This window comes from Phalangium opilio, unplaced genomic scaffold, assembly GCF_054372755.1.
Source record: "Phalangium opilio isolate 3A_F unplaced genomic scaffold, DU_Popi_V2 ptg000070l_1, whole genome shotgun sequence".
NCBI classification, from domain to species: domain Eukaryota; kingdom Metazoa; phylum Arthropoda; class Arachnida; order Opiliones; family Phalangiidae; genus Phalangium; species Phalangium opilio.
In genome coordinates this window covers 9,664,521-9,670,694 of record NW_028324182.1, presented here as the reverse complement: position 1 = coordinate 9,670,694, position 6,174 = coordinate 9,664,521, and the positions used below count along the sequence as shown (strand labels likewise).

Genomic DNA, 6,174 nt, shown 5'->3' with positions numbered 1-6,174 from the left:
GATGATTTCAACCTTTGTAAGAGACGCTCATTCCAGATGACATCTTCCTTGGATTTGCGATACAAGATGTTTTCAACCTATGGTGGCCATGCAATCATTCTCTACAAAGATGCGATGAACATCACCGAATCTAGAAAATTCAAATTTTCATTAGAATTATATTTGCAACTACTTAATTTCTTTTTACACGTTCAAACTTCAATTTACGGAACACTTCATATTATTTTTTGTTGAAAATTTTTTGTAAACACCTTATTTTTTTACTTTTTGTTCAATAAATTATGCCTTAAACCACTTTTTTTGTGTTCTTAAAAATTTTTTGATTAAGAGGGAAGGTTTGAATTTTTTAGCTCTAAACAGATAGCCTATTTTTTGGGGACCCTCTTTTAAGCTTCTTTTAGCTTATATCAAAAATAAAACTATTAAATTGTTTTAAAAAGTAAAAAAATGAGCCTAAAACAAGCTTAAATTGTTTTAAAAAGTAAAAAAAAGCCTAAAAAAGGGTCCAAAAATACTACCCTAAGTCCAGACCCTAAAAAATTCAAGCCATCCCCAATATCGAAACTTTTTTAAGAATACAAAGAACGTGAGGCAAGAAAAAAAAATTTTATTGAGAAAAAAACAATTGAGGTGTTTACAAAAATTTTCTACAAAAAAATATTTAAAGCGTTCCATAAAATAAAATTTGACCGCGTAAAATTAAATGGGGTAGGCTAGTTACCGATTAAATTTAAGAATAAAATTAAGTTAATTGGCGGAAAAACTTCACGGTCCAATCAGTTTGAAGGCCTCGTGTTTCGCAAATCCAAGAAAGATGTCATCTGAATCGAGGGTCCTTAACATCGGATGAACTTCCAAGTCTACTTGAAAACGTCTCTGAATGACCAGCAACAGCTTATCCAAGAAAATCATTCGCGTCTAAAAATTATAATAAATTAATTACAAATATTAAGGCAATGCCTATTTTTAAAATAAGCGCTACTTTAAGCCTAACAAAATAATAATTTACCGAAATAATCCCATATATTTAAATAATAATTTACCGAAATAATCCCATACATTTAAATAATAATAATACCGAAATAACCCCATATATTTAAATAATAATTTACCGAAATAACCCCATATATTTAAATAATAATTTACCGAAATAACCAAATATATTTAAATAATAATTTACCGAAATAACCCCATTTATTTAAATAATAATTTACTGAAATAACCGAATATATTAAAATAATAATTTACCGAAAAAACCCCATATATTTAAATAATAATTTACCGAAATAATCCCATATATTTAAATAATAATTTACCGAAATAATCCCATATATTTAAATAATAATTTACAGAAATAATCTCATATATTTAAATAATAATTTACCAAAATAATCCCATATATTTAAATAATAATTTACCGAAATAATCCCATATATTTAAATAATAATTTACCGAAATAATCCCATATATTTAAATAATAATTTACCGAAATAATCCCATATATTTGAATAATAATTTACCGAAATAATCCCATATATTTAAATAATAATTTACCGAAATAATCCCATATATTTAAATAATAATTTACCGAAATAATCCCATATATTTAAATAATAATTTACCGAAATAATCCCATATATTTAAATAATTAGCGAAATACTGGCAATATATTGCTAAGCAATTTTTTTTAATAATTTAAGTTAAAATTCTTAAGCCTTGTTTAAATGACTTAACCTCGTGGTCGTGGTTTATTTAATTTTAATTGAAAATTATTTAATAGACTAAACTTACGTAAATAATAATAATTAACTGCCTGTTTCATTAAAACTACTTTGTTTATTAAAACAATAAGCTATTTAAAGAAGGCTTACATTTGCTGCGCATTAACAAGTTTGTTCATTCCAACATGACCTCGCTGAATCGATTCCGAAAGAACATTCAATGGCGGAAAAGAGCTCAAGATTCTGGATTTATTCCTTGACGGCGAAAAGAAAGATGGCTGATCGTCGGTGAAAGGCCTGATTTCCAAGAGCTGAGCAGGAAACGATCTTGACTCCACGATGCCAATCGAAGAAAGAAATTTCGGTCGGTTACTCCAGAACAAAGTTCTCTCCCGCAAGATTTACACCCTCAAGGCGTTAAAAGCAGACGACACTAATTGGTGTAAATTCAACCAACGAGTAATACCGTTTTTCCGTTGGCCTATTCCAAGGAGTAATTTTCTTGGAGTGAGAAGGAAACTACTCCATGGAAAAGGAGAAATATTGTAGGAGACACCAAATTTTGGGAAAACTTTCATTTTCGCTCCATAAAAATTGCTCCATGGAAAAGGACAATGTAAGGTATGGAGCAATATTGTAGGAGACACCAAATGTTAGGGAAACTTTCAATTTCGCTCCATAAAAAGTACTCCATGGAAAAGGACAATGGAAGGTATGGAGCATTATTGAAGGAGACATTAAATTTTATGGAATTTTAAAGAAAGTTTCCTTCTCGTTCCAAGAAAATTACTCCATGGAATAGGCCAACGGAAAAACGGTATTACTCCAATTAGAGTCGTCTGCTTTTAACGTCTTGAGGGCTTAAATCTTGCGGGAGAGAACTTTGTTCTTGAGTAACCGACCGAAATTTCTTTCTTCGATTGGCATCGTGGAGTCAAGATCGTTTCCTGCTCAGCTCTTGGAAATCAGGCCTTTCACCGACGATCAGCCATCTTTCTTTTCGTCGTCAAGGAATAAATCCAGAATCTAGAGCTCTTTTCCGCCATTGAATGTTCTTTTGGAATCGATTCAGCGAGGTCATGTTGGAATGAACAAACTTGTTAATGCGAAGCCTTTCACCGACGATCAGCCATCTTTCTTTTCGTCGTCAAGGAATAAATCCAGAATCTAGAGCTCTTTTCCGCCATTGAATGTTCTTTTGGAATCGATTCAGCGAGGTCATGTTGGAATGAACAAACTTGTTAATGCGAAGCAAATGTAAGCCTTCTTTAAATAGCTTATTGTTTTAATAAATAAAGTAGTTTTAATGAAACAGGCAGTTAATTATTATTATTTACTTAAGTTCAGTCTATTAAATAATTTTGAATTAAAATTAAATAAACCACGACCACGAGGTTAAGTCATTTAAACAAGGCTTAAGAATTTTAACTTTGATTATTAAAAAAATTTTGCTTAGCAATATATTGCCAGTATTTCGCTAATTATTTAAATATATGGGATTATTTCGGTAAATTATTATTTAAATATATGGGATTATTTCGGTAAATTATTATTTAAATATATGGGATTATTTCGGTAAATTATTATTTAAATATATGGGATTATTTCGGTAAATTATTATTTAAATATATGGGATTATTTCGGTAAATTATTATTTAAATATATGGGATTATTTCGGTAAATTATTATTTAAATATATGGGGTTTTTTCGGTAAATTATTATTTAAATATATTTGGTTATTTCGGTAAATTATTATTTAAATATATTTGGTTATTTCGGTAAATTATTATTTAAATATATGGGGTTATTTCGGTAAATTATTATTTAAATATATGGGGTTATTTCGGTATTATTATTATTTAAATGTATGGGATTATTTCGGTAAATTATTATTTAAATATATGGGATTATTTCGGTAAATTATTATTTTGTTAGGCTTAAAGTAGCGCTTATTTTAAAAATAGGCATTGCCTTAATATTTGTAATTAATTTATTATAATTTTTAGACGCGAATGATTTTCTTGGATAAGCTGTTGCTGGTCATTCAGAGACGTTTTCAAGTAGACTTGGAAGTTCATCCGATGTTAAGGACCCTCGATTCAGATGACATCTTTCTTGGATTTGCGAAACACGAGGCCTTCAAACTGATTGGACCGTGAAGTTTTTCCGCCAATTAACTTAATTTTATTCTTAAATTTAATCGGTAACTAGCCTACCCCATTTAATTTTACGCGGTCAAATTTTATTTTATGGAACGCTTTAAATATTTTTTTGTAGAAAATTTTTGTAAACACCTCAATTGTTTTTTTCTCAATAAAATTTTTTTTTCTTGCCTCACGTTCTTTGTATTCTTAAAAAAGTTTCGATATTGGGGATGGCTTGAATTTTTTAGGGTCTGGACTTAGGGTAGTATTTTTGGACCCTTTTTTAGGCTTTTTTTTACTTTTTAAAACAATTTAAGCTTGTTTTAGGCTCATTTTTTTACTTTTTAAAACAATTTAATAGTTTTATTTTTGATATAAGCTAAAAGAAGCTTAAAAGAGGGTCCCCAAAAAATAGGCTATCTGTTTAGAGCTAAAAAATTCAAACCTTCCCTCTTAATCAAAAAATTTTTAAGAACACAAAAAAAGTGGTTTAAGGCATAATTTATTGAACAAAAAGTAAAAAAATAAGGTGTTTACAAAAAATTTTCAACAAAAAATAATATGAAGTGTTCCGTAAATTGAAGTTTGAACGTGTAAAAAGAAATTAAGTAGTTGCAAATATAATTCTAATGAAAATTTGAATTTTCTAGATTCGGTGATGTTCATCGCATCTTTGTAGAGAATGATTGCATGGCCACCATAGGTTGAAAACATCTTGTATCGCAAATCCAAGGAAGATGTCATCTGGAATGAGCGTCTCTTACAAAGGTTGAAATCATCTGCTAGGAAACTTCTCCGAATGACCAGCAACAGAATATCCAAGAACGTCATCGCGTCTAAAAATGAAAATATATTAATAACAAATATTAATAAGAATTAGAGGGCCTAACAAAAAAATAATTTTAATCTATGGTTTTGTTTCCGTAAATTATTGAAGAAAAACTTTAAAATATTCCCAAAAACAAATTTTAAAAACCACACTAAATATTAAGCCAAATCAGAATTAAAGGGCTACTTAAAGGTCCTAGCAAAATAATAATTTAAGGAAAAAAACCAAGTAAAATATTCCCATAAATATAATGTAAGAATTGCACTAAATGTTAAGCTATTTCCATATCAGAATTAAACGGCTACTCAAGGTCCCGACAAAATAATAACTCACGGAAACAATAACATAGATTAAAATAATTAAGAAAAAAACAAGGTAAATAAAAATTAAAAATCTCAAGCCTTAACTTCGCGTTCGTGGCTCATTTTAAAATTATTAAATTGACTTAATCTCCATAATTAATGATAACTTATTGACAGTTAACCCTAATTAATTTAAACCATTTAATTTATTAAATAGAGCCGTAGTTCATTATCTAAAATAGTTAAATACTGCCACGAATTTAATTTTAGAATCTCAAATCTATAATTTACGCGTAATAATTCTAAAATACCCTCGTTAAATTAAATTAAAACGACGGCATGAAGTAAAAACTTAGAGATTAGTGCCAGGCCCGGATAAATTTTTATAAAAGTTTTAGCCTAGCATAGTGCAACCTAATCTGGCCCCGTTTAACCATACGTTACTCATTTTAGGTAATATAGTTTCGCGCCGTTAAATGAGACCTAATTTGCAAACAGTCGAGGTTTATTATTTAAAATAGATAAGGAATTTAATTTCCCCTAATATGAACCCAAGTACTTGATTTAAGATGTTCTAAATTAAGCCTTGTCTAACTGACCTCGTGTCTTGAAATTTCTTCATATTGTAGTTAATTTTCAATAAATAAACATAATTAACTAACAATTAACCCTACCTAAATAATTTAAACTCTAGGATTAAATAAAATAATAAATTGCTAGCTGGATGGCTTTGGATTATTGAAAGACTTTCACACATACCGTACTAGGCTTAACCTTTCGCGTTGATTTCAACGTTCTAATGGACATTCAATGGCGGAGAGCTCCGAGTCACGTCCCACCATCGGCGTAAAACGTGGCTTTCCCTCCAATACTGCCTTCGAAAGTCAGGATTACGAGAAGCTGATCAAGGAACGATGTTGACTGGTCGCCGGCGCAGAGAGAAAAGAACCCTGGACAAGTGGCGTCCGAGTTTTATAGTAAATTCCGTCGTTGGGGGCGCTTCGAAGTGTGACGTGGGTGCTAATTCAAATTAGAGAACACGCCGTTAGGCCTATATAATATTATAGACAGCGCCCCTAGCGTCAAATTTCTTCATGTATTAGATGTCAGTAAATACGTAACTACGTATGCAGCGCTCCTAGCGCGCAAATTTATTCATGTTTTAGATGTCAGTAAA

The 6,174-nt window shown here is 30.1% G+C and overlaps 2 long non-coding RNA genes across 2 annotated transcripts; one reads left to right on the top strand and one right to left on the bottom strand.

Annotated features, from left to right (window-relative positions):
• Positions 1-2,141, bottom strand: LOC149661449 (uncharacterized). Its single transcript, XR_016369113.1, has 3 exons — positions 1,872-2,141; positions 722-918; positions 1-130 (listed from the first exon to the last, which is right to left on the bottom strand). It is a non-coding gene; the product is annotated as an uncharacterized LOC149661449 (long non-coding RNA).
• Positions 2,142-2,606: 465 nt separating this feature from the next.
• Positions 2,607-4,646, top strand: LOC149661448 (uncharacterized). The gene is made up of 3 exons (XR_016369112.1): positions 2,607-2,978; positions 3,729-3,925; positions 4,517-4,646. It is a non-coding gene; the product is annotated as an uncharacterized LOC149661448 (long non-coding RNA).
• Positions 4,647-6,174: the final 1,528 nt, after the last annotated feature.